Below are 25207 nucleotides of genomic sequence, written 5' to 3'. Positions count from 1 at the left end.
CAAATGTATAAGCGCAAGCGTGAAGGATCAATTTCAGGATAATTGAGAGTTGTGCGACGAGTGAAAAAAAAGGTGCAAAGCAACAAGAAAAAAATATAAAAGTAAATAAATAAAAGGATGAGAGGAAATTCATGAATTGACGCTTAGAATGAATTCGGGTCCAGAAAAGCCAAACTGCTTCACAGGACGTGGCAGTTTAAAAGAATAAAGCGAAAGGAAAATGGTGGGTGCGATCATACTAGCACTAATGCACCGGATCCCATCAGAACTTCGAAGTTAAGCGTGCTTGGGCGACAGTAGTACTAGGATGGGTGACCCTAGGCCGGTCAACGGGTCGGGTCTAGACCCGGATCCGGATCGGATCCCTGAAATTTTTGCGGGTATGGGTAGGGATTTAATTCCGTTATCCGTATCCGGATCCGTTTTTTCAAACAAAAAAACGGGTCGGATACGGAATATAGTATTCCGACCCGTATTAGACCCGGATCCGGATATAAATGATTTAATAATTTATAAAAAATATATATTATCAATATAATTTGATTAGGATGATGTATTTGAGTAAAATCAATTTGATTTATTTTCTTATTTGGTTTTTTCTTTGCATTAGCTAGAAATTTGTTTACAAATATATCTTTTTCTCTTTTTTGTTAGAAATTATAAATTTTGGCAAATTTGTTCGGGTAGACCCGACCCGGATCCGAGACTCGCCGGGTCCGGATCCGGAACACAGAATAAAAGACCCGTCGGGTAAACGGGTCGGATCCGGGTCCGGGTCCGGAATAATGAATTCCGGCCCGGACCCGGCCCGTTGACACCCCTAGGTGACCCCCTGGGAAATCCTCGTGTTGCACCCCTCCCTTTTTTGTTTCGAAATCCAAATTTCCCCTTCGTTCTTTATGCTGTAGTAATTTAGCTCCGTCGGAACGATTGCTTTATATTTTGCTTCTCATCGAAGCATGAAGGCGGATCTGAAGGCGCGAGACAAGTCAGGAACGGTACGGCTGGATCGAAGCCCGGATCGTCGGTCAAAGTTGTCGGCGCAAATGTATAAGCGCAAGCGTGAAGGATCAATTTCAGGATAATTGAGAGTTGCGCGACGAGGGAAAAAAAATGGTGCAAATCAACAAGAAAAAAATGTAAAAGTAAATAAATAAAAGGATGAGGGGAAATTCTTGAATTGACGCTTAAAATGAATTCGGGTCCAGAAAAGCCACACTGCTTCACAGGACGGGGCAGTTTAAAAGAATAAAGCGAAAGGAACATGGCGGGTGCGATCATACCAGCACTAATGCACCGGATCCCATCAGAACTCCGAAGTTAAGCGTGCTTGGGCGAGAGTAGTACTAGGATGGGTGACCCCCTGGGAAGTCCTCGTGTTGCACCCCTCCCTTTTTTGTTTCGAAATCCAAATTTCCCCTTCGTTCTTTATGCTGTAGTAATTTAGCTCCGTCGGAACGATTGCTTTATATTTTGCTTCTTATCGAAGCATGAAGGCGGATCTGAAAGCGCGAGACAAGTCAGGAACGGTACGGCTGGATCGAAGCCCGGATCGTCGGTCAATGTTGTCGGCGCAAATGTATAAGCGCAAGCGTGAAGGATCAATTTCAGGATAATTGAGAGTTGTGCGACGAGTGAAAAAAAAGGTGCAAAGCAACAAGAAAAAAATATAAAAGTAAATAAATAAAAGGATGAGAGGAAATTCATGAATTGACGCTTAGAATGAATTCGGGTCCAGAAAAGCCAAACTGCTTCACAGGACGTGGCAGTTTAAAAGAATAAAGCGAAAGGAAAATGGCGGGTGCGATCATACTAGCACTAATGCACCGGATCCCATCAGAACTTCGAAGTTAAGCGTGCTTGGGCGACAGTAGTACTAGGATGGGTGACCCTAGGCCGGTCAACGGGTTGGGTCTACACCCGGATCCGGATCGGATCCCTGAAATTTTTGCGGGTATGGGTAGGGATTTAATTCCGTTATCCGGATCCGGATCCGTTTTTTCAAACAAAAAAACGGGTCGGATACGGAATATAGTATTCCGACCCGTATTAGACCCGGATCCGGATATAAATGATTTAATAATTTGTAAAAAATATATATTATCAATATAATTTGATTAGGATGATGTATTTGAGTAAAATCAATTTGATTTATTTTCTTATTTGGTTTTTTCTTTGCATTAGTTAGAAATTAGTTTACAAATACATCTTTTTCTCTTTTTTGTTAGAAATTATAAATTTTGGCAAATATGTTCGGGTAGACTCGACCCGGATCCGAGACTCGCCGGGTCCGGATCCGGAACACCGAATAAAAGACCCGTCGGGTAAACGGGTCGGATCCGGGTCCGGGTCCGGAATAATGAATTTCGGCCCGGACCCGGCCCGTTGACACCCCTAGGTGACCCCCTGGGAAATCCTCGTGTTGCACCCCTCCCTTTTTTGTTTCGAAATCCAAATTTCCCCTTCGTTCTTTATGCTGTAGTAATTTAGCTCCGTCGGAACGATTGCTTTATATTTTGCTTCTCATCGAAGCATGAAGGCGGATCTGAAGGCGCGAGACAAGTCAGGAACGGTACGGCTGGATCGAAGCCCGGATCGTCGGTCAAAGTTGTCGGCGCAAATGTATAAGCGCAAGCGTGAAGGATCAATTTCAGGATAATTGAGAGTTGCGCGACGAGGGAAAAAAAAATGGTGCAAATCAACAAGAAAAAAATGTAAAAGTAAATAAATAAAAGGATGAGGGGAAATTCTTGAATTGACGCTTAAAATGAATTCGTGTCCAGAAAAGCCACACTGCTTCACAGGACGGGGCAGTTTAAAAGAATAAAGCGAAAGGAACATGGCGGGTGCGATCATACCAGCACTAATGCACCGGATCCCATCAGAACTCCGAAGTTAAGCGTGCTTGGGCGAGAGTAGTACTAGGATGGGTGACCCCCTGGGAAGTCCTCGTGTTGCACCCCTCCCTTTTTTGTTTCGAAATCCAAATTTCCCCTTCGTTCTTTATGCTGTAGTAATTTAGCTCCGTCGGAACGATTGCTTTATATTTTGCTTCTTATCGAAGCATGAAGGCGGATCTGAAGGCGCGAGACAAGTCAGGAACGGTACGGCTGGATCGAAGCCCGGATCGTCGGTCAATGTTGTCGGCGCAAATGCATAAGCGCAAGCGTGAAGGATCAATTTCAGGATAATTGAGAGTTGTGCGACGAGGGAAAAAAAAGGTGCAAAGCAACAAGAAAAAAATATAAAAGTAAATAAATAAAAGGATGAGAGGAAATTCATGAATTGACGCTTAGAATGAATTCGGGTCCAGAAAAGCCAAACTGCTTCACAGGACGTGGCAGTTTAAAAGAATAAAGCGAAAGGAACATGGCGGGTGCGATCATACCAGCACTAATGCACCGGATCCCATCAGAACTCCGAAGTTAAGCGTGCTTGGGCGACAGTAGTACTAGGATGGGTGACCCTAGGCCTGTCAACGGGTCGGGTCTAGACCCGGATCCGGATCGGATCCCTGAAATTTTTTCGGGTATGGGTAGGGATTTAATTCCGTTATCCGGATCCGGATCCGTTTTTTCAAACAAAAAAACGGGTCGGATACGGAATATAGTATTCCGACCCGTATTAGACCCGGATCCGGATATAAATGATTTAATAATTTATAAAAAATATATATTATCAATATAATTTGATTAGGATGATGTATTTGAGTAAAATCAATTTGATTTATTTTCTTATTTGGTTTTTTCTTTGCATTAGTTAGAAATTAGTTTACAAATATATCTTTTTCTCTTTTTTGTTAGAAATTATAAATTTTGGCAAATTTGTTCGGGTAGACCCGACCCGGATCCGAGACTCGCCGGGTCCGGATCCGGAACACAGAATAAAAGACCCGTCGGGTAAACGGGTCGGATCCGGGTCCGGGTCCGGAATAATGAATTCCGGCCCGGACCCGGCCCGTTGACACCCCTAGGTGACCCCCTGGGAAATCCTCGTGTTGCACCCCTCCCTTTTTTGTTTCGAAATCCAAATTTCCCCTTCGTTCTTTATGCTGTAGTAATTTAGCTCCGTCGGAACGATTGCTTTATATTTTGCTTCTCATCGAAGCATGAAGGCGGATCTGAAGGCGCGAGACAAGTCAGGAACGGTACGGCTGGATCGAAGCCCGGATCGTCGGTCAAAGTTGTCGGCGCAAATGTATAAGCGCAAGCGTGAAGGATCAATTTCAGGATAATTGAGAGTTGCGCGACGAGGGAAAAAAAAAATGGTGCAAATCAACAAGAAAAAAATGTAAAAGTAAATAAATAAAAGGATGAGGGGAAATTCTTGAATTGACGCTTAAAATGAATTCGGGTCCAGAAAAGCCACACTGCTTCACAGGACGGGGCAGTTTAAAAGAATAAAGCGAAAGGAACATGGCGGGTGCGATCATACCAGCACTAATGCACCGGATCCCATCAGAACTCCGAAGTTAAGCGTGCTTGGGCGACAGTAGTACTAGGATGGGTGACCCTAGGCCTGTCAACGGGTCGGGTCTAGACCCGGATCCGGATCGGATCCCTGAAATTTTTTCGGGTATGGGTAGGGATTTAATTCCGTTATCCGGATCCGGATCCGTTTTTTCAAACAAAAAAACGGGTCGGATACGGAATATAGTATTCCGACCCGTATTAGACCCGGATCCGGATATAAATGATTTAATAATTTGTAAAAAATATATATTATCAATATAATTTGATTAGGATGATGTATTTGAGTAAAATCAATTTGATTTATTTTCTTATTTGGTTTTTTCTTTGCATTAGTTAGAAATTAGTTTACAAATATATCTTTTTCTCTTTTTTGTTAGAAATTATAAATTTTGGCAAATATGTTCGGGTAGACCCGACCCGGATCCGAGACTCGCCGGGTCCGGATCCGGAACACCGAATAAAAGACCCGTCGGGTAAACGGGTCGGATCCGGGTCCGGGTCCGGAATAATGAATTTCGGCCCGGACCCGGCCCGTTGACACCCCTAGGTGACCCCCTGGGAAATCCTCGTGTTGCACCCCTCCCTTTTTTGTTTCGAAATCCAAATTTTCCCTTCGTTCTTTATGCTGTAGTAATTTAGCTCCGTCGGAACGATTGCTTTATATTTTGCTTCTCATCGAAGCATGAAGGCGGATCTGAAGGCGCGAGACAAGTCAGGAACGGTACGGCTGGATCGAAGCCCGGATCGTCGGTCAAAGTTGTCGGCGCAAATGTATAAGCGCAAGCGTGAAGGATCAATTTCAGGATAATTGAGAGTTGCGCGACGAAGGAAAAAAAAAAGGTGCAAATCAACAAGAAAAAAATGTAAAAGTAAATAAATAAAAGGATGAGGGGAAATTCTTGAATTGACGCTTAAAATGAATTCGGGTCCAGAAAAGCCACACTGCTTCACAGGACGGGGCAGTTTAAAAGAATAAAGCGAAAGGAACATGGCGGGTGCGATCATACCAGCACTAATGCACCGGATCCCATCAGAACTCCGAAGTTAAGCGTGCTTGGGCGAGAGTAGTACTAGGATGGGTGACCCCCTGGGAAGTCCTCGTGTTGCACCCCTCCCTTTTTTGTTTCGAAATCCAAATTTCCCCTTCGTTCTTTATGCTGTAGTAATTTAGCTCCGTCGGAACGATTGCTTTATATTTTGCTTCTTATCGAAGCATGAAGGCGGATCTGAAGGCGCGAGACAAGTCAGGAACGGTACGGCTGGATCGAAGCCCGGATCGTCGGTCAATGTTGTCGGCGCAAATGTATAAGCGCAAGCGTGAAGGATCAATTTCAGGATAATTGAGAGTTGTGCGACGAGTGAAAAAAAAGGTGCAAAGCAACAAGAAAAAAATATAAAAGTAAATAAATAAAAGGATGAGAGGAAATTCATGAATTGACGCTTAGAATGAATTCGGGTCCAGAAAAGCCAAACTGCTTCACAGGACGTGGCAGTTTAAAAGAATAAAGCGAAAGGAACATGGCGGGTGCGATCATACCAGCACTAATGCACCGGATCCCATCAGAACTCCGAAGTTAAGCGTGCTTGGGCGACAGTAGTACTAGGATGGGTGACCCTAGGCCTGTCAACGGGTCGGGTCTAGACCCGGATCCGGATCGGATCCCTGAAATTTTTTCGGGTATGGGTAGGGATTTAATTCCGTTATCCGGATCCGGATCCGTTTTTTCAAACAAAAAAACGGGTCGGATACGGAATATAGTATTCCGACCCGTATTAGACCCGGATCCGGATATAAATGATTTAATAATTTATAAAAAATATATATTATCAATATAATTTGATTAGGATGATGTATTTGAGTAAAATCAATTTGATTTATTTTCTTATTTGGTTTTTTCTTTGCATTAGTTAGAAATTAGTTTACAAATATATCTTTTTCTCTTTTTTGTTAGAAATTATAAATTTTGGCAAATTTGTTCGGGTAGACCCGACCCGGATCCGAGACTCGCCGGGTCCGGATCCGGAACACAGAATAAAAGACCCGTCGGGTAAACGGGTCGGATCCGGGTCCGGGTCCGGAATAATGAATTCCGGCCCGGACCCGGCCCGTTGACACCCCTAGGTGACCCCCTGGGAAATCCTCGTGTTGCACCCCTCCCTTTTTTGTTTCGAAATCCAAATTTCCCCTTCGTTCTTTATGCTGTAGTAATTTAGCTCCGTCGGAACGATTGCTTTATATTTTGCTTCTCATCGAAGCATGAAGGCGGATCTGAAGGCGCGAGACAAGTCAGGAACGGTACGGCTGGATCGAAGCCCGGATCGTCGGTCAAAGTTGTCGGCGCAAATGTATAAGCGCAAGCGTGAAGGATCAATTTCAGGATAATTGAGAGTTGCGCGACGAGGGAAAAAAAAATGGTGCAAATCAACAAGAAAAAAATGTAAAAGTAAATAAATAAAAGGATGAGGGGAAATTCTTGAATTGACGCTTAAAATGAATTCGGGTCCAGAAAAGCCACACTGCTTCACAGGACGGGGCAGTTTAAAAGAATAAAGCGAAAGGAACATGGCGGGTGCGATCATACCAGCACTAATGCACCGGATCCCATCAGAACTCCGAAGTTAAGCGTGCTTGGGCGAGAGTAGTACTAGGATGGGTGACCCCCTGGGAAGTCCTCGTGTTGCACCCCTCGCTTTTTTGTTTCGAAATCCAAATTTCCCCTTCGTTCTTTATGCTGTAGTAATTTAGCTCCGTCGGAACGATTGCTTTATATTTTGCTTCTTATCGAAGCATGAAGGCGGATCTGAAGGCGCGAGACAAGTCAGGAACGGTACGGCTGGATCGAAGCCCGGATCGTCGGTCAATGTTGTCGGCGCAAATGCATAAGCGCAAGCGTGAAGGATCAATTTCAGGATAATTGAGAGTTGTGCGACGAGGGAAAAAAAAGGTGCAAAGCAACAAGAAAAAAATATAAAAGTAAATAAATAAAAGGATGAGAGGAAATTCATGAATTGACGCTTAGAATGAATTCGGGTCCAGAAAAGCCAAACTGCTTCACAGGACGTGGCAGTTTAAAAGAATAAAGCGAAAGGAACATGGCGGGTGCGATCATACCAGCACTAATGCACCGGATCCCATCAGAACTCCGAAGTTAAGCGTGCTTGGGCGACAGTAGTACTAGGATGGGTGACCCTAGGCCTGTCAACGGGTCGGGTCTAGACCCGGATCCGGATCGGATCCCTGAAATTTTTTCGGGTATGGGTAGGGATTTAATTCCGTTATCCGGATCCGGATCCGTTTTTTCAAACAAAAAAACGGGTCGGATACGGAATATAGTATTCCGACCCGTATTAGACCCGGATCCGGATATAAATGATTTAATAATTTATAAAAAATATATATTATCAATATAATTTGATTAGGATGATGTATTTGAGTAAAATCAATTTGATTTATTTTCTTATTTGGTTTTTTCTTTGCATTAGTTAGAAATTAGTTTACAAATATATCTTTTTCTCTTTTTTGTTAGAAATTATAAATTTTGGCAAATTTGTTCGGGTAGACCCGACCCGGATCCGAGACTCGCCGGGTCCGGATCCGGAACACAGAATAAAAGACCCGTCGGGTAAACGGGTCGGATCCGGGTCCGGGTCCGGAATAATGAATTCCGGCCCGGACCCGGCCCGTTGACACCCCTAGGTGACCCCCTGGGAAATCCTCGTGTTGCACCCCTCCCTTTTTTGTTTCGAAATCCAAATTTCCCCTTCGTTCTTTATGCTGTAGTAATTTAGCTCCGTCGGAACGATTGCTTTATATTTTGCTTCTCATCGAAGCATGAAGGCGGATCTGAAGGCGCGAGACAAGTCAGGAACGGTACGGCTGGATCGAAGCCCGGATCGTCGGTCAAAGTTGTCGGCGCAAATGTATAAGCGCAAGCGTGAAGGATCAATTTCAGGATAATTGAGAGTTGCGCGACGAGGGAAAAAAAAATGGTGCAAATCAACAAGAAAAAAATGTAAAAGTAAATAAATAAAAGGATGAGGGGAAATTCTTGAATTGACGCTTAAAATGAATTCGTGTCCAGAAAAGCCACACTGCTTCACAGGACGGGGCAGTTTAAAAGAATAAAGCGAAAGGAACATGGCGGGTGCGATCATACCAGCACTAATGCACCGGATCCCATCAGAACTCCGAAGTTAAGCGTGCTTGGGCGAGAGTAGTACTAGGATGGGTGACCCCCTGGGAAGTCCTCGTGTTGCACCCCTCGCTTTTTTGTTTCGAAATCCAAATTTCCCCTTCGTTCTTTATGCTGTAGTAATTTAGCTCCGTCGGAACGATTGCTTTTTATTTTGCTTCTTATCGAAGCATGAAGGCGGATCTGAAGGCGCGAGACAAGTCAGGAACGGTACGGCTGGATCGAAGCCCGGATCGTCGGTCAAAGTTGTCGGCGCAAATGTATAAGCGCAAGCGTGAAGGATCAATTTCAGGATAATTGAGAGTTGTGCGACGAGTGAAAAAAAAGGTGCAAAGCAACAAGAAAAAAATATAAAAGTAAATAAATAAAAGGATGAGAGGAAATTCATGAATTGACGCTTAGAATGAATTCGGGTCCAGAAAAGCCAAACTGCTTCACAGGACGTGGCAGTTTAAAAGAATAAAGCGAAAGGAACATGGCGGGTGCGATCATACCAGCACTAATGCACCGGATCCCATCAGAACTTCGAAGTTAAGCGTGCTTGGGCGACAGTAGTACTAGGATGGGTGACCCTAGGCCGGTCAACGGGTCGGGTCTAGACCCGGATCCGGATCGGATCCCTGAAATTTTTTCGGGTATGGGTAGGGATTTAATTCCGTTATCCGTATCCGGATCCGTTTTTTCAAACAAACAAACGGGTCGGATACGGAATATAGTATTCCGACCCGTATTAGACCCGGATCCGGATATAAATGATTTAATAATTTGTAAAAAATATATATTATCAATATAATTTGATTAGGATGATGTATTTGAGTAAAATCAATTTGATTTATTTTCTTATTTGGTTTTTTCTTTGCATTAGTTAGAAATTAGTTTACAAATATATCTTTTTCTCTTTTTTGTTAGAAATTATAAATTTTGGCAAATATGTTCGGGTAGACCCGACCCGGATCCGAGACTCGCCGGGTCCGGATCCGGAACACCGAATAAAAGACCCGTCGGGTAAACGGGTCGGATCCGGGTCCGGGTCCGGAATAATGAATTTCGGCCCGGACCCGGCCCGTTGACACCCCTAGGTGACCCCCTGGGAAATCCTCGTGTTGCACCCCTCCCTTTTTTGTTTCGAAATCCAAATTTTCCCTTCGTTCTTTATGCTGTAGTAATTTAGCTCCGTCGGAACGATTGCTTTATATTTTGCTTCTCATCGAAGCATGAAGGCGGATCTGAAGGCGCGAGACAAGTCAGGAACGGTACGGCTGGATCGAAGCCCGGATCGTCGGTCAAAGTTGTCGGCGCAAATGTATAAGCGCAAGCGTGAAGGATCAATTTCAGGATAATTGAGAGTTGCGCGACGAAGGAAAAAAAATGGTGCAAATCAACAAGAAAAAAATGTAAAAGTAAATAAATAAAAGGATGAGGGGAAATTCTTGAATTGACGCTTAAAATGAATTCGGGTCCAGAAAAGCCACACTGCTTCACAGGACGGGGCAGTTTAAAAGAATAAAGCGAAAGGAACATGGCGGGTGCGATCATACCAGCACTAATGCACCGGATCCCATCAGAACTCCGAAGTTAAGCGTGCTTGGGCGAGAGTAGTACTAGGATGGGTGACCCCCTGGGAAGTCCTCGTGTTGCACCCCTCCCTTTTTTGTTTCGAAATCCAAATTTCCCCTTCGTTCTTTATGCTGTAGTAATTTAGCTCCGTCGGAACGATTGTTTTATATTTTGCTTCTTATCGAAGCATGAAGGCGGATCTGAAGGCGCGAGACAAGTCAGGAACGGTACGGCTGGATCGAAGCCCGGATCGTCGGTCAATGTTGTCGGCGCAAATGTATAAGCGCAAGCGTGAAGGATCAATTTCAGGATAATTGAGAGTTGTGCGACGAGTGAAAAAAAAGGTGCAAAGCAACAAGAAAAAAATATAAAAGTAAATAAATAAAAGGATGAGAGGAAATTCATGAATTGACGCTTAGAATGAATTCGGGTCCAGAAAAGCCAAACTGCTTCACAGGACGTGGCAGTTTAAAAGAATAAAGCGAAAGGAATATGGCGGGTGCGATCATACCAGCACTAATGCACCGGATCCCATCAGAACTCCGAAGTTAAGCGTGCTTGGGCGACAGTAGTACTAGGATGGGTGACCCTAGGCCTGTCAACGGGTCGGGTCTAGACCCGGATCCGGATCGGATCCCTGAAATTTTTTCGGGTATGGGTAGGGATTTAATTCCGTTATCCGGATCCGGATCCGTTTTTTCAAACAAAAAAACGGGTCGGATACGGAATATAGTATTCCGACCCGTATTAGACCCGGATCCGGATATAAATGATTTAATAATTTATAAAAAATATATATTATCAATATAATTTGATTAGGATGATGTATTTGAGTAAAATCAATTTGATTTATTTTCTTATTTGGTTTTTTCTTTGCATTAGTTAGAAATTAGTTTACAAATATATCTTTTTCTCTTTTTTGTTAGAAATTATAAATTTTGGCAAATTTGTTCGGGTAGACCCGACCCGGATCCGAGACTCGCCGGGTCCGGATCCGGAACACAGAATAAAAGACCCGTCGGGTAAACGGGTCGGATCCGGGTCCGGGTCCGGAATAATGAATTCCGGCCCGGACCCGGCCCGTTGACACCCCTAGGTGACCCCCTGGGAAATCCTCGTGTTGCACCCCTCCCTTTTTTGTTTCGAAATCCAAATTTCCCCTTCGTTCTTTATGCTGTAGTAATTTAGCTCCGTCGGAACGATTGCTTTATATTTTGCTTCTCATCGAAGCATGAAGGCGGATCTGAAGGCGCGAGACAAGTCAGGAACGGTACGGCTGGATCGAAGCCCGGATCGTCGGTCAAAGTTGTCGGCGCAAATGTATAAGCGCAAGCGTGAAGGATCAATTTCAGGATAATTGAGAGTTGCGCGACGAGGGAAAAAAAAAATGGTGCAAATCAACAAGAAAAAAATGTAAAAGTAAATAAATAAAAGGATGAGGGGAAATTCTTGAATTGACGCTTAAAATGAATTCGGGTCCAGAAAAGCCACACTGCTTCACAGGACGGGGCAGTTTAAAAGAATAAAGCGAAAGGAACATGGCGGGTGCGATCATACCAGCACTAATGCACCGGATCCCATCAGAACTCCGAAGTTAAGCGTGCTTGGGCGAGAGTAGTACTAGGATGGGTGACCCCCTGGGAAGTCCTCGTGTTGCACCCCTCCCTTTTTTGTTTCGAAATCCAAATTTCCCCTTCGTTCTTTATGCTGTAGTAATTTAGCTCCGTCGGAACGATTGCTTTATATTTTGCTTCTTATCGAAGCATGAAGGCGGATCTGAAGGCGCGAGACAAGTCAGGAACGGTACGGCTGGATCGAAGCCCGGATCGTCGGTCAATGTTGTCGGCGCAAATGCATAAGCGCAAGCGTGAAGGATCAATTTCAGGATAATTGAGAGTTGTGCGACGAGGGAAAAAAAAGGTGCAAAGCAACAAGAAAAAAATATAAAAGTAAATAAATAAAAGGATGAGAGGAAATTCATGAATTGACGCTTAGAATGAATTCGGGTCCAGAAAAGCCAAACTGCTTCACAGGACGTGGCAGTTTAAAAGAATAAAGCGAAAGGAACATGGCGGGTGCGATCATACCAGCACTAATGCACCGGATCCCATCAGAACTCCGAAGTTAAGCGTGCTTGGGCGACAGTAGTACTAGGATGGGTGACCCTAGGCCTGTCAACGGGTCGGGTCTAGACCCGGATCCGGATCGGATCCCTGAAATTTTTTCGGGTATGGGTAGGGATTTAATTCCGTTATCCGGATCCGGATCCGTTTTTTCAAACAAAAAAACGGGTCGGATACGGAATATAGTATTCCGACCCGTATTAGACCCGGATCCGGATATAAATGATTTAATAATTTATAAAAAATATATATTATCAATATAATTTGATTAGGATGATGTATTTGAGTAAAATCAATTTGATTTATTTTCTTATTTGGTTTTTTCTTTGCATTAGTTAGAAATTAGTTTACAAATATATCTTTTTCTCTTTTTTGTTAGAAATTATAAATTTTGGCAAATTTGTTCGGGTAGACCCGACCCGGATCCGAGACTCGCCGGGTCCGGATCCGGAACACAGAATAAAAGACCCGTCGGGTAAACGGGTCGGATCCGGGTCCGGGTCCGGAATAATGAATTCCGGCCCGGACCCGGCCCGTTGACACCCCTAGGTGACCCCCTGGGAAATCCTCGTGTTGCACCCCTCCCTTTTTTGTTTCGAAATCCAAATTTCCCCTTCGTTCTTTATGCTGTAGTAATTTAGCTCCGTCGGAACGATTGCTTTATATTTTGCTTCTCATCGAAGCATGAAGGCGGATCTGAAGGCGCGAGACAAGTCAGGAACGGTACGGCTGGATCGAAGCCCGGATCGTCGGTCAAAGTTGTCGGCGCAAATGTATAAGCGCAAGCGTGAAGGATCAATTTCAGGATAATTGAGAGTTGCGCGACGAGGGAAAAAAAAAATGGTGCAAATCAACAAGAAAAAAATGTAAAAGTAAATAAATAAAAGGATGAGGGGAAATTCTTGAATTGACGCTTAAAATGAATTCGGGTCCAGAAAAGCCACACTGCTTCACAGGACGGGGCAGTTTAAAAGAATAAAGCGAAAGGAACATGGCGGGTGCGATCATACCAGCACTAATGCACCGGATCCCATCAGAACTCCGAAGTTAAGCGTGCTTGGGCGAGAGTAGTACTAGGATGGGTGACCCCCTGGGAAGTCCTCGTGTTGCACCCCTCCCTTTTTTGTTTCGAAATCCAAATTTCCCCTTCGTTCTTTATGCTGTAGTAATTTAGCTCCGTCGGAACGATTGCTTTTTATTTTGCTTCTTATCGAAGCATGAAGGCGGATCTGAAGGCGCGAGACAAGTCAGGAACGGTACGGCTGGATCGAAGCCCGGATCGTCGGTCAATGTTGTCGGCGCAAATGTATAAGCGCAAGCGTGAAGGATCAATTTCAGGATAATTGAGAGTTGTGCGACGAGTGAAAAAAAAGGTGCAAAGCAACAAGAAAAAAATATAAAAGTAAATAAATAAAAGGATGAGAGGAAATTCATGAATTGACGCTTAGAATGAATTCGGGTCCAGAAAAGCCAAACTGCTTCACAGGACGTGGCAGTTTAAAAGAATAAAGCGAAAGGAACATGGCGGGTGCGATCATACCAGCACTAATGCACCGGATCCCATCAGAACTCCGAAGTTAAGCGTGCTTGGGCGACAGTAGTACTAGGATGGGTGACCCTAGGCCTGTCAACGGGTCGGGTCTAGACCCGGATCCGGATCGGATCCCTGAAATTTTTTCGGGTATGGGTAGGGATTTAATTCCGTTATCCGGATCCGGATCCGTTTTTTCAAACAAAAAAACGGGTCGGATACGGAATATAGTATTCCGACCCGTATTAGACCCGGATCCGGATATAAATGATTTAATAATTTATAAAAAATATATATTATCAATATAATTTGATTAGGATGATGTATTTGAGTAAAATCAATTTGATTTATTTTCTTATTTGGTTTTTTCTTTGCATTAGTTAGAAATTAGTTTACAAATATATCTTTTTCTCTTTTTTGTTAGAAATTATAAATTTTGGCAAATTTGTTCGGGTAGACCCGACCCGGATCCGAGACTCGCCGGGTCCGGATCCGGAACACAGAATAAAAGACCCGTCGGGTAAACGGGTCGGATCCGGGTCCGGGTCCGGAATAATGAATTCCGGCCCGGACCCGGCCCGTTGACACCCCTAGGTGACCCCCTGGGAAATCCTCGTGTTGCACCCCTCCCTTTTTTGTTTCGAAATCCAAATTTCCCCTTCGTTCTTTATGCTGTAGTAATTTAGCTCCGTCGGAACGATTGCTTTATATTTTGCTTCTCATCGAAGCATGAAGGCGGATCTGAAGGCGCGAGACAAGTCAGGAACGGTACGGCTGGATCGAAGCCCGGATCGTCGGTCAAAGTTGTCGGCGCAAATGTATAAGCGCAAGCGTGAAGGATCAATTTCAGGATAATTGAGAGTTGCGCGACGAGGGAAAAAAAATGGTGCAAATCAACAAGAAAAAAATGTAAAAGTAAATAAATAAAAGGATGAGGGGAAATTCTTGAATTGACGCTTAAAATGAATTCGGGTCCAGAAAAGCCACACTGCTTCACAGGACGGGGCAGTTTAAAAGAATAAAGCGAAAGGAACATGGCGGGTGCGATCATACCAGCACTAATGCACCGGATCCCATCAGAACTTCGAAGTTAAGCGTGCTTGGGCGACAGTAGTACTAGGATGGGTGACCCTAGGCCGGTCAACGGGTTGGGTCTACACCCGGATCCGGATCGGATCCCTGAAATTTTTGCGGGTATGGGTAGGGATTTAATTCCGTTATCCGGATCCGGATCCGTTTTTTCAAACAAAAAAACGGGTCGGATACTGAATATAGTATTCCGACCCGTATTAGACCCGGATCCGGATATAAATGATTTAATAATTTGTAAAAAATATATATTATCAATATAATTTGATTAGGATGATGTATTTGAGTAAAATCAATTTGATTTATTTTCTTATTTGGTTTTTTCTTTGCATTAGTTAGAAATTAGTTTACAAATATATCTTTTTCTCTTTTTTGTTAGAAATTATAAATTTTGGCAAATTTGTTCGGGTAGACCCGACCCGGATCCGAGACTCGCCGGGTCCGGATCCGGAACACAGAATAAAAGACCCGTCGGGTAAACGGGTCGGATCCGGGTCCGGGTCCGGAATAATGAATTCCGGCCCGGACCCGGCCCGTTGACACCCCTAGGTGACCCCCTGGGAAATCCTCGTGTTGCACCCCTCCCTTTTTTGTTTCGAAATCCAAATTTCCCCTTCGTTCTTTATGCTGTAGTAATTTAGCTCCGTCGGAACGATTGCTTTATATTTTGCTTCTCATCGAAGCATGAAGGCGGATCTGAAGGCGCGAGACAAGTCAGGAACGGTACGGCTGGATCGAAGCCCGGATCGTCGGTCAAAGTTGTCGGCGCAAATGTATAAGCGCAAGCGTGAAGGATCAATTTCAGGATAATTGAGACTTGCGCGACGAGGGAAAAAAAATGGTGCAAATCAACAAGAAAAAAATGTAAAAGTAAATAAATAAAAGGATGAGGGGAAATTCTTGAATTGACGCTTAAAATGAATTCGGGTCCAGAAAAGCCACACTGCTTCACAGGACGGGGCAGTTTAAAAGAATAAAGCGAAAGGAACATGGCGGGTGCGATCATACCAGCACTAATGCACCGGATCCCATCAGAACTCCGAAGTTAAGCGTGCTTGGGCGAGAGTAGTACTAGGATGGGTGACCCCCTGGGAAGTCCTCGTGTTGCACCCCTCCCTTTTTTGTTTCGAAATCCAAATTTCCCCTTCGTTCTTTATGCTGTAGTAATTTAGCTCCGTCGGAACGATTGCTTTTTATTTTGCTTCTTATCGAAGCATGAAGGCGGATCTGAAGGCGCGAGACAAGTCAGGAACGGTACGGCTGGATCGAAGCCCGGATCGTCGGTCAATGTTGTCGGCGCAAATGTATAAGCGCAAGCGTGAAGGATCAATTTCAGGATAATTGAGAGTTGTGCGACGAGTGAAAAAAAAGGTGCAAAGCAACAAGAAAAAAATATAAAAGTAAATAAATAAAAGGATGAGAGGAAATTCATGAATTGACGCTTAGAATGAATTCGGGTCCAGAAAAGCCAAACTGCTTCACAGGACGTGGCAGTTTAAAAGAATAAAGCGAAAGGAACATGGCGGGTGCGATCATACCAGCACTAATGCACCGGATCCCATCAGAACTTCGAAGTTAAGCGTGCTTGGGCGACAGTAGTACTAGGATGGGTGACCCTAGGCCGGTCAACGGGTCGGGTCTAGACCCGGATCCGGATCGGATCCCTGAAATTTTTGCGGGTATGGGTAGGGATTTAATTCCGTTATCCGTATCCGGATCCGTTTTTTCAAACAAAAAAACGGGTCGGATACGGAATATAGTATTCCGACCCGTATTAGACCCGGATCCGGATATAAATGATTTAATAATTTATAAAAAATATATATTATCAATATAATTTGATTAGGATCATGTATTTGAGTAAAATGAATTTGATTTATTTTCTTATTTGGTTTTTTATTTGCATTAGTTAGAAATTAGTTTACAAATATATCTTTTTCTCTTTTTTGTTAGAAATTATAAATTTTGGCAAATTTGTTCGGGTAGACCCGACCCGGATCCGAGACTCGCCGGGTCCGGATCCGGAACACAGAATAAAAGACCCGTCGGGTAAACGGGTCGGATCCGGGTCCGGGTCCGGAATAATGAATTCCGGCCCGGACCCGGCCCGTTGACACCCCTAGGTGACCCCCTGGGAAATCCTCGTGTTGCACCCCTCCCTTTTTTGTTTCGAAATCCAAATTTTCCCTTCGTTCTTTATGCTGTAGTAATTTAGCTCCGTCGGAACGATTGCTTTATATTTTGCTTCTCATCGAAGCATGAAGGCGGATCTGAAGGCGCGAGACAAGTCAGGAACGGTACGGCTGGATCGAAGCCCGGATCGTCGGTCAAAGTTGTCGGCGCAAATGTATAAGCGCAAGCGTGAAGGATCAATTTCAGGATAATTGAGAGTTGCGCGACGAGGGAAAAAAAAATGGTGCAAATCAACAAGAAAAAAATGTAAAAGTAAATAAATAAAAGGATGAGGGGAAATTCTTGAATTGACGCTTAAAATGAATTCGTGTCCAGAAAAGCCACACTGCTTCACAGGACGGGGCAGTTTAAAAGAATAAAGCGAAAGGAACATGGCGGGTGCGATCATACCAGCACTAATGCACCGGATCCCATCAGAACTCCGAAGTTAAGCGTGCTTGGGCGAGAGTAGTACTAGGATGGGTGACCCCCTGGGAAGTCCTCGTGTTGCACCCCTCCCTTTTTTGTTTCGAAATCCAAATTTCCCCTTCGTTCTTTATGCTGTAGTAATTTAGCTCCGTCGGAACGATTGCTTTATATTTTGCTTCTTATCGAAGCATGAAGGCGGATCTGAAGGCGCGAGACAAGTCAGGAACGGTACGGCTGGATCGAAGCCCGGATCGTCGGTCAATGTTGTCGGCGCAAATGCATAAGCGCAAGCGTGAAGGATCAATTTCAGGATAATTGAGAGTTGTGCGACGAGGGAAAAAAAAGGTGCAAAGCAACAAGAAAAAAATATAAAAGTAAATAAATAAAAGGATGAGAGGAAATTCATGAATTGACGCTTAGAATGAATTCGGGTCCAGAAAAGCCAAACTGCTTCACAGGACGTGGCAGTTTAAAAGAATAAAGCGAAAGGAACATGGCGGGTGCGATCATACCAGCACTAATGCACCGGATCCCATCAGAACTCCGAAGTTAAGCGTGCTTGGGCGACAGTAGTACTAGGATGGGTGACCCTAGGCCTGTCAACGGGTCGGGTCTAGACCCGGATCCGGATCGGATCCCTGAAATTTTTGCGGGTATGGGTAGGGATTTAATTCCGTTATCCGGATCCGGATCCGTTTTTTCAAACAAAAAAACGGGTCGGATACGGAATATAGTATTCCGACCCGTATTAGACCCGGATCCGGATATAAATGATTTAATAATTTATAAAAAATATATATTATCAATATAATTTGATTAGGATGATGTATTTGAGTAAAATCAATTTGATTTATTTTCTTATTTGGTTTTTTCTTTGCATTAGTTAGAAATTAGTTTACAAATATATCTTTTTCTCTTTTTTGTTAGAAATTATAAATTTTGGCAAATTTGTTCGGGTAGACCCGACCCGGATCCGAGACTCGCCGGGTCCGGATCCGGAACACAGAATAAAAGACCCGTCGGGTAAACGGGTCGGATCCGGGTCCGGGTCCGGAATAATGAATTCCGGCCCGGACCCGGCCCGTTGACACCCCTAGGTGACCCCCTGGGAAATCCTCGTGTTGCACCCCTCCCTTTTTTGTTTCGAAATCCAAATTTCCCCTTCGTTCTTTATGCTGTAGTAATTTAGCTCCGTCGGAACGATTGCTTTATATTTTGCTTCTCATCGAAGCATGAAGGCGGATCTGAAGGCGCGAGACAAGTCAGGAACGGTACGGCTGGATCGAAGCCCGGATCGTCGGTCAAAGTTGTCGGCGCAAATGTATAAGCGCAAGCGTGAAGGATCAATTTCAGGATAATTGAGACTTGCGCGACGAGGGAAAAAAAATGGTGCAAATCAACAAGAAAAAAATGTAAAAGTAAATAAATAAAAGGATGAGGGGAAATTCTTGAATTGACGCTTAAAATGAATTCGGGTCCAGAAAAGCCACACTGCTTCACAGGACGGGGCAGTTTAAAAGAATAAAGCGAAAGGAACATGGCGGGTGCGATCATACCAGCACTAATGCACCGGATCCCATCAGAACTCCGAAGTTAAGCGTGCTTGGGCGAGAGTAGTACTAGGATGGGTGACCCCCTGGGAAGTCCTCGTGTTGCACCCCTCCCTTTTTTGTTTCGAAATCCAAATTTCCCCTTCGTTCTTTATGCTGTAGTAATTTAGCTCCGTCGGAACGATTGCTTTTTATTTTGCTTCTTATCGAAGCATGAAGGCGGATCTGAAGGCGCGAGACAAGTCAGGAACGGTACGGCTGGATCGAAGCCCGGATCGTCGGTCAATGTTGTCGGCGCAAATGTATAAGCGCAAGCGTGAAGGATCAATTTCAGGATAATTGAGAGTTGTGCGACGAGTGAAAAAAAAGGTGCAAAGCAACAAGAAAAAAATATAAAAGTAAATAAATAAAAGGATGAGAGGAAATTCATGAATTGACGCTTAGAATGAATTCGGGTCCAGAAAAGCCAAACTGCTTCACAGGACGTGGCAGTTTAAAAGAATAAAGCGAAAGGAATATGGCGGGTGCGATCATACCAGCACTAATGCACCGGATCCCATCAGAACTCCGAAGTTAAGCGTGCTTGGGCGACAGTAGTACTAGGATGGGTGACCCTAGGCCTGTCAACGGGTCGGGTCTAGACCCGGATCCGGATCGGATCCCTGAAATTTTTTCGGGTATGGGTAGGGATTTAATTCCGTTATCCGGATCCGGATCCGTTTTTTCAAACAAAAAAACGGGTCGGATACGGAATATAGTATTCCGACCCGTATTAGACCCGGATCCGGATATAAATGATTTAATAATTTATAAAAAATATATATTATCAATATAATTTGATTAGGATGATGTATTTGAGTAAAATCAATTTGATTTATTTTCTTATTTGGTTTTTTCTTTGCATTAGTTAGAAATTAGTTTACAAATATATCTTTTTCTCTTTTTTGTTAGAAATTATAAATTTTGGCAAATTTGTTCGGGTAGACCCGACCCGGATCCGAGACTCGCCGGGTCCGGATCCGGAACACAGAATAAAAGACCCGTCGGGTAAACGGGTCGGATCCGGGTCCGGGTCCGGAATAATGAATTCCGGCCCGGACCCGGCCCGTTGACACCCCTAGGTGACCCCCTGGGAAATCCTCGTGTTGCACCCCTCCCTTTTTTGTTTCGAAATCCAAATTTCCCCTTCGTTCTTTATGCTGTAGTAATTTAGCTCCGTCGGAACGATTGCTTTATATTTTGCTTCTCATCGAAGCATGAAGGCGGATCTGAAGGCGCGAGACAAGTCAGGAACGGTACGGCTGGATCGAAGCCCGGATCGTCGGTCAAAGTTGTCGGCGCAAATGTATAAGCGCAAGCGTGAAGGATCAATTTCAGGATAATTGAGAGTTGCGCGACGAGGGAAAAAAAAATGGTGCAAATCAACAAGAAAAAAATGTAAAAGTAAATAAATAAAAGGATGAGGGGAAATTCTTGAATTGACGCTTAAAATGAATTCGGGTCCAGAAAAGCCACACTGCTTCACAGGACGGGGCAGTTTAAAAGAATAAAGCGAAAGGAACATGGCGGGTGCGATCATACCAGCACTAATGCACCGGATCCCATCAGAACTCCGAAGTTAAGCGTGCTTGGGCGAGAGTAGTACTAGGATGGGTGACCCCCTGGGAAGTCCTCGTGTTGCACCCCTCCCTTTTTTGTTTCGAAATCCAAATTTCCCCTTCGTTCTTTATGCTGTAGTAATTTAGCTCCGTCGGAACGATTGCTTTATATTTTGCTTCTTATCGAAGCATGAAGGCGGATCTGAAGGCGCGAGACAAGTCAGGAACGGTACGGCTGGATCGAAGCCCGGATCGTCGGTCAATGTTGTCGGCGCAAATGCATAAGCGCAAGCGTGAAGGATCAATTTCAGGATAATTGAGAGTTGTGCGACGAGGGAAAAAAAAGGTGCAAAGCAACAAGAAAAAAATATAAAAGTAAATAAATAAAAGGATGAGAGGAAATTCATGAATTGACGCTTAGAATGAATTCGGGTCCAGAAAAGCCAAACTGCTTCACAGGACGTGGCAGTTTAAAAGAATAAAGCGAAAGGAACATGGCGGGTGCGATCATACCAGCACTAATGCACCGGATCCCATCAGAACTCCGAAGTTAAGCGTGCTTGGGCGACAGTAGTACTAGGATGGGTGACCCTAGGCCTGTCAACGGGTCGGGTCTAGACCCGGATCCGGATCGGATCCCTGAAATTTTTTCGGGTATGGGTAGGGATTTAATTCCGTTATCCGGATCCGGATCCGTTTTTTCAAACAAAAAAACGGGTCGGATACGGAATATAGTATTCCGACCCGTATTAGACCCGGATCCGGATATAAATGATTTAATAATTTATAAAAAATATATATTATCAATATAATTTGATTAGGATGATGTATTTGAGTAAAATCAATTTGATTTATTTTCTTATTTGGTTTTTTCTTTGCATTAGTTAGAAATTAGTTTACAAATATATCTTTTTCTCTTTTTTGTTAGAAATTATAAATTTTGGCAAATTTGTTCGGGTAGACCCGACCCGGATCCGAGACTCGCCGGGTCCGGATCCGGAACACAGAATAAAAGACCCGTCGGGTAAACGGGTCGGATCCGGGTCCGGGTCCGGAATAATGAATTCCGGCCCGGACCCGGCCCGTTGACACCCCTAGGTGACCCCCTGGGAAATCCTCGTGTTGCACCCCTCCCTTTTTTGTTTCGAAATCCAAATTTCCCCTTCGTTCTTTATGCTGTAGTAATTTAGCTCCGTCGGAACGATTGCTTTATATTTTGCTTCTCATCGAAGCATGAAGGCGGATCTGAAGGCGCGAGACAAGTCAGGAACGGTACGGCTGGATCGAAGCCCGGATCGTCGGTCAAAGTTGTCGGCGCAAATGTATAAGCGCAAGCGTGAAGGATCAATTTCAGGATAATTGAGAGTTGCGCGACGAGGGAAAAAAAAAATGGTGCAAATCAACAAGAAAAAAATGTAAAAGTAAATAAATAAAAGGATGAGGGGAAATTCTTGAATTGACGCTTAAAATGAATTCGGGTCCAGAAAAGCCACACTGCTTCACAGGACGGGGCAGTTTAAAAGAATAAAGCGAAAGGAACATGGCGGGTGCGATCATACCAGCACTAATGCACCGGATCCCATCAGAACTCCGAAGTTAAGCGTGCTTGGGCGAGAGTAGTACTAGGATGGGTGACCCCCTGGGAAGTCCTCGTGTTGCACCCCTCCCTTTTTTGTTTCGAAATCCAAATTTCCCCTTCGTTCTTTATGCTGTAGTAATTTAGCTCCGTCGGAACGATTGCTTTTTATTTTGCTTCTTATCGAAGCATGAAGGCGGATCTGAAGGCGCGAGACAAGTCAGGAACGGTACGGCTGGATCGAAGCCCGGATCGTCGGTCAATGTTGTCGGCGCAAATGTATAAGCGCAAGCGTGAAGGATCAATTTCAGGATAATTGAGAGTTGTGCGACGAGTGAAAAAAAAGGTGCAAAGCAACAAGAAAAAAATATAAAAGTAAATAAATAAAAGGATGAGAGGAAATTCATGAATTGACGCTTAGAATGAATTCGGGTCCAGAAAAGCCAAACTGCTTCACAGGACGTGGCAGTTTAAAAGAATAAAGCGAAAGGAACATGGCGGGTGCGATCATACCAGCACTAATGCACCGGATCCCATCAGAACTCCGAAGTTAAGCGTGCTTGGGCGACAGTAGTACTAGGATGGGTGACCCTAGGCCTGTCAACGGGTCGGGTCTAGACCCGGATCCGGATCGGATCCCTGAAATTTTTTCGGGTATGGGTAGGGATTTAATTCCGTTATCCGGATCCGGATCCGTTTTTTCAAACAAAAAAACGGGTCGGATACGGAATATAGTATTCCGACCCGTATTAGACCCGGATCCGGATATAAATGATTTAATAATTTATAAAAAATATATATTATCAATATAATTTGATTAGGATGATGTATTTGAGTAAAATCAATTTGATTTATTTTCTTATTTGGTTTTTTCTTTGCATTAGTTAGAAATTAGTTTACAAATATATCTTTTTCTCTTTTTTGTTAGAAATTATAAATTTTGGCAAATTTGTTCGGGTAGACCCGACCCGGATCCGAGACTCGCCGGGTCCGGATCCGGAACACAGAATAAAAGACCCGTCGGGTAAACGGGTCGGATCCGGGTCCGGGTCCGGAATAATGAATTCCGGCCCGGACCCGGCCCGTTGACACCCCTAGGTGACCCCCTGGGAAATCCTCGTGTTGCACCCCTCCCTTTTTTGTTTCGAAATCCAAATTTCCCCTTCGTTCTTTATGCTGTAGTAATTTAGCTCCGTCGGAACGATTGCTTTATATTTTGCTTCTCATCGAAGCATGAAGGCGGATCTGAAGGCGCGAGACAAGTCAGGAACGGTACGGCTGGATCGAAGCCCGGATCGTCGGTCAAAGTTGTCGGCGCAAATGTATAAGCGCAAGCGTGAAGGATCAATTTCAGGATAATTGAGAGTTGCGCGACGAGGGAAAAAAAATGGTGCAAATCAACAAGAAAAAAATGTAAAAGTAAATAAATAAAAGGATGAGGGGAAATTCTTGAATTGACGCTTAAAATGAATTCGGGTCCAGAAAAGCCACACTGCTTCACAGGACGGGGCAGTTTAAAAGAATAAAGCGAAAGGAACATGGCGGGTGCGATCATACCAGCACTAATGCACCGGATCCCATCAGAACTTCGAAGTTAAGCGTGCTTGGGCGACAGTAGTACTAGGATGGGTGACCCTAGGCCGGTCAACGGGTTGGGTCTACACCCGGATCCGGATCGGATCCCTGAAATTTTTGCGGGTATGGGTAGGGATTTAATTCCGTTATCCGGATCCGGATCCGTTTTTTCAAACAAAAAAACGGGTCGGATACTGAATATAGTATTCCGACCCGTATTAGACCCGGATCCGGATATAAATGATTTAATAATTTGTAAAAAATATATATTATCAATATAATTTGATTAGGATGATGTATTTGAGTAAAATCAATTTGATTTATTTTCTTATTTGGTTTTTTCTTTGCATTAGTTAGAAATTAGTTTACAAATATATCTTTTTCTCTTTTTTGTTAGAAATTATAAATTTTGGCAAATTTGTTCGGGTAGACCCGACCCGGATCCGAGACTCGCCGGGTCCGGATCCGGAACACAGAATAAAAGACCCGTCGGGTAAACGGGTCGGATCCGGGTCCGGGTCCGGAATAATGAATTCCGGCCCGGACCCGGCCCGTTGACACCCCTAGGTGACCCCCTGGGAAATCCTCGTGTTGCACCCCTCCCTTTTTTGTTTCGAAATCCAAATTTCCCCTTCGTTCTTTATGCTGTAGTAATTTAGCTCCGTCGGAACGATTGCTTTATATTTTGCTTCTCATCGAAGCATGAAGGCGGATCTGAAGGCGCGAGACAAGTCAGGAACGGTACGGCTGGATCGAAGCCCGGATCGTCGGTCAAAGTTGTCGGCGCAAATGTATAAGCGCAAGCGTGAAGGATCAATTTCAGGATAATTGAGACTTGCGCGACGAGGGAAAAAAAATGGTGCAAATCAACAAGAAAAAAATGTAAAAGTAAATAAATAAAAGGATGAGGGGAAATTCTTGAATTGACGCTTAAAATGAATTCGGGTCCAGAAAAGCCACACTGCTTCACAGGACGGGGCAGTTTAAAAGAATAAAGCGAAAGGAACATGGCGGGTGCGATCATACCAGCACTAATGCACCGGATCCCATCAGAACTCCGAAGTTAAGCGTGCTTGGGCGAGAGTAGTACTAGGATGGGTGACCCCCTGGGAAGTCCTCGTGTTGCACCCCTCCCTTTTTTGTTTCGAAATCCAAATTTCCCCTTCGTTCTTTATGCTGTAGTAATTTAGCTCCGTCGGAACGATTGCTTTTTATTTTGCTTCTTATCGAAGCATGAAGGCGGATCTGAAGGCGCGAGACAAGTCAGGAACGGTACGGCTGGATCGAAGCCCGGATCGTCGGTCAATGTTGTCGGCGCAAATGTATAAGCGCAAGCGTGAAG

General features: G+C 44.1%; 14 non-coding genes and 17 pseudogenes across 14 annotated transcripts; all 31 read left to right on the top strand.

The window, feature by feature from the left end:
- Positions 1 to 225: 225 nt before the first annotated feature.
- Positions 226 to 343, top strand: LOC140020502 (5S ribosomal RNA; annotated as a pseudogene).
- Positions 344 to 1269: 926 nt separating this feature from the next.
- LOC140020825 (5S ribosomal RNA) lies at positions 1270 to 1388 on the top strand. Its single transcript, XR_011824795.1, has one exon. It is a non-coding gene; the product is annotated as a 5S ribosomal RNA (ribosomal RNA).
- Positions 1389 to 1799: 411 nt separating this feature from the next.
- Positions 1800 to 1917, top strand: LOC140020628 (5S ribosomal RNA; annotated as a pseudogene).
- Positions 1918 to 2844: 927 nt separating this feature from the next.
- Positions 2845 to 2963, top strand: LOC140020824 (5S ribosomal RNA). Its single transcript, XR_011824794.1, has one exon. It is a non-coding gene; the product is annotated as a 5S ribosomal RNA (ribosomal RNA).
- Positions 2964 to 3374: 411 nt separating this feature from the next.
- On the top strand, positions 3375 to 3492 carry LOC140018858 (5S ribosomal RNA; annotated as a pseudogene).
- Positions 3493 to 4420: 928 nt separating this feature from the next.
- Positions 4421 to 4538, top strand: LOC140018857 (5S ribosomal RNA; annotated as a pseudogene).
- A 927-nt stretch (positions 4539 to 5465) lies between these two features.
- On the top strand, positions 5466 to 5584 carry LOC140020823 (5S ribosomal RNA). Its single transcript, XR_011824793.1, has one exon. It is a non-coding gene; the product is annotated as a 5S ribosomal RNA (ribosomal RNA).
- A 411-nt stretch (positions 5585 to 5995) lies between these two features.
- LOC140018856 (5S ribosomal RNA) lies at positions 5996 to 6113 on the top strand (annotated as a pseudogene).
- Positions 6114 to 7040: 927 nt separating this feature from the next.
- On the top strand, positions 7041 to 7159 carry LOC140020822 (5S ribosomal RNA). Its single transcript, XR_011824792.1, has one exon. It is a non-coding gene; the product is annotated as a 5S ribosomal RNA (ribosomal RNA).
- Positions 7160 to 7570: 411 nt separating this feature from the next.
- On the top strand, positions 7571 to 7688 carry LOC140018855 (5S ribosomal RNA; annotated as a pseudogene).
- A 927-nt stretch (positions 7689 to 8615) lies between these two features.
- Positions 8616 to 8734, top strand: LOC140020820 (5S ribosomal RNA). The gene has a single exon (XR_011824790.1). It is a non-coding gene; the product is annotated as a 5S ribosomal RNA (ribosomal RNA).
- Positions 8735 to 9145: 411 nt separating this feature from the next.
- LOC140019681 (5S ribosomal RNA) lies at positions 9146 to 9263 on the top strand (annotated as a pseudogene).
- A 926-nt stretch (positions 9264 to 10189) lies between these two features.
- Positions 10190 to 10308, top strand: LOC140020819 (5S ribosomal RNA). The gene has a single exon (XR_011824789.1). It is a non-coding gene; the product is annotated as a 5S ribosomal RNA (ribosomal RNA).
- A 411-nt stretch (positions 10309 to 10719) lies between these two features.
- LOC140018854 (5S ribosomal RNA) lies at positions 10720 to 10837 on the top strand (annotated as a pseudogene).
- Positions 10838 to 11765: 928 nt separating this feature from the next.
- On the top strand, positions 11766 to 11884 carry LOC140020818 (5S ribosomal RNA). The gene has a single exon (XR_011824788.1). It is a non-coding gene; the product is annotated as a 5S ribosomal RNA (ribosomal RNA).
- Positions 11885 to 12295: 411 nt separating this feature from the next.
- On the top strand, positions 12296 to 12413 carry LOC140018853 (5S ribosomal RNA; annotated as a pseudogene).
- A 928-nt stretch (positions 12414 to 13341) lies between these two features.
- LOC140020817 (5S ribosomal RNA) lies at positions 13342 to 13460 on the top strand. The gene has a single exon (XR_011824787.1). It is a non-coding gene; the product is annotated as a 5S ribosomal RNA (ribosomal RNA).
- Positions 13461 to 13871: 411 nt separating this feature from the next.
- LOC140018852 (5S ribosomal RNA) lies at positions 13872 to 13989 on the top strand (annotated as a pseudogene).
- Positions 13990 to 14915: 926 nt separating this feature from the next.
- LOC140020076 (5S ribosomal RNA) lies at positions 14916 to 15033 on the top strand (annotated as a pseudogene).
- Positions 15034 to 15959: 926 nt separating this feature from the next.
- Positions 15960 to 16078, top strand: LOC140020816 (5S ribosomal RNA). Its single transcript, XR_011824786.1, has one exon. It is a non-coding gene; the product is annotated as a 5S ribosomal RNA (ribosomal RNA).
- Positions 16079 to 16489: 411 nt separating this feature from the next.
- Positions 16490 to 16607, top strand: LOC140019680 (5S ribosomal RNA; annotated as a pseudogene).
- A 927-nt stretch (positions 16608 to 17534) lies between these two features.
- LOC140020815 (5S ribosomal RNA) lies at positions 17535 to 17653 on the top strand. Its single transcript, XR_011824785.1, has one exon. It is a non-coding gene; the product is annotated as a 5S ribosomal RNA (ribosomal RNA).
- A 411-nt stretch (positions 17654 to 18064) lies between these two features.
- On the top strand, positions 18065 to 18182 carry LOC140018851 (5S ribosomal RNA; annotated as a pseudogene).
- A 926-nt stretch (positions 18183 to 19108) lies between these two features.
- LOC140020814 (5S ribosomal RNA) lies at positions 19109 to 19227 on the top strand. The gene has a single exon (XR_011824784.1). It is a non-coding gene; the product is annotated as a 5S ribosomal RNA (ribosomal RNA).
- A 411-nt stretch (positions 19228 to 19638) lies between these two features.
- LOC140018849 (5S ribosomal RNA) lies at positions 19639 to 19756 on the top strand (annotated as a pseudogene).
- Positions 19757 to 20683: 927 nt separating this feature from the next.
- Positions 20684 to 20802, top strand: LOC140020813 (5S ribosomal RNA). Its single transcript, XR_011824783.1, has one exon. It is a non-coding gene; the product is annotated as a 5S ribosomal RNA (ribosomal RNA).
- Positions 20803 to 21213: 411 nt separating this feature from the next.
- LOC140018848 (5S ribosomal RNA) lies at positions 21214 to 21331 on the top strand (annotated as a pseudogene).
- A 928-nt stretch (positions 21332 to 22259) lies between these two features.
- LOC140020812 (5S ribosomal RNA) lies at positions 22260 to 22378 on the top strand. Its single transcript, XR_011824782.1, has one exon. It is a non-coding gene; the product is annotated as a 5S ribosomal RNA (ribosomal RNA).
- A 411-nt stretch (positions 22379 to 22789) lies between these two features.
- On the top strand, positions 22790 to 22907 carry LOC140018847 (5S ribosomal RNA; annotated as a pseudogene).
- A 926-nt stretch (positions 22908 to 23833) lies between these two features.
- LOC140020075 (5S ribosomal RNA) lies at positions 23834 to 23951 on the top strand (annotated as a pseudogene).
- A 926-nt stretch (positions 23952 to 24877) lies between these two features.
- Positions 24878 to 24996, top strand: LOC140020811 (5S ribosomal RNA). Its single transcript, XR_011824781.1, has one exon. It is a non-coding gene; the product is annotated as a 5S ribosomal RNA (ribosomal RNA).
- The last annotated feature ends 211 nt before the right edge of the window (positions 24997 to 25207 follow it).

Source organism: Coffea arabica, chromosome 11c (assembly GCF_036785885.1).
Source record: "Coffea arabica cultivar ET-39 chromosome 11c, Coffea Arabica ET-39 HiFi, whole genome shotgun sequence".
Classification (NCBI taxonomy): Eukaryota; Viridiplantae; Streptophyta; class Magnoliopsida; order Gentianales; family Rubiaceae; genus Coffea; species Coffea arabica.
This window is presented reverse-complemented; position numbering and strand designations above follow the sequence as displayed.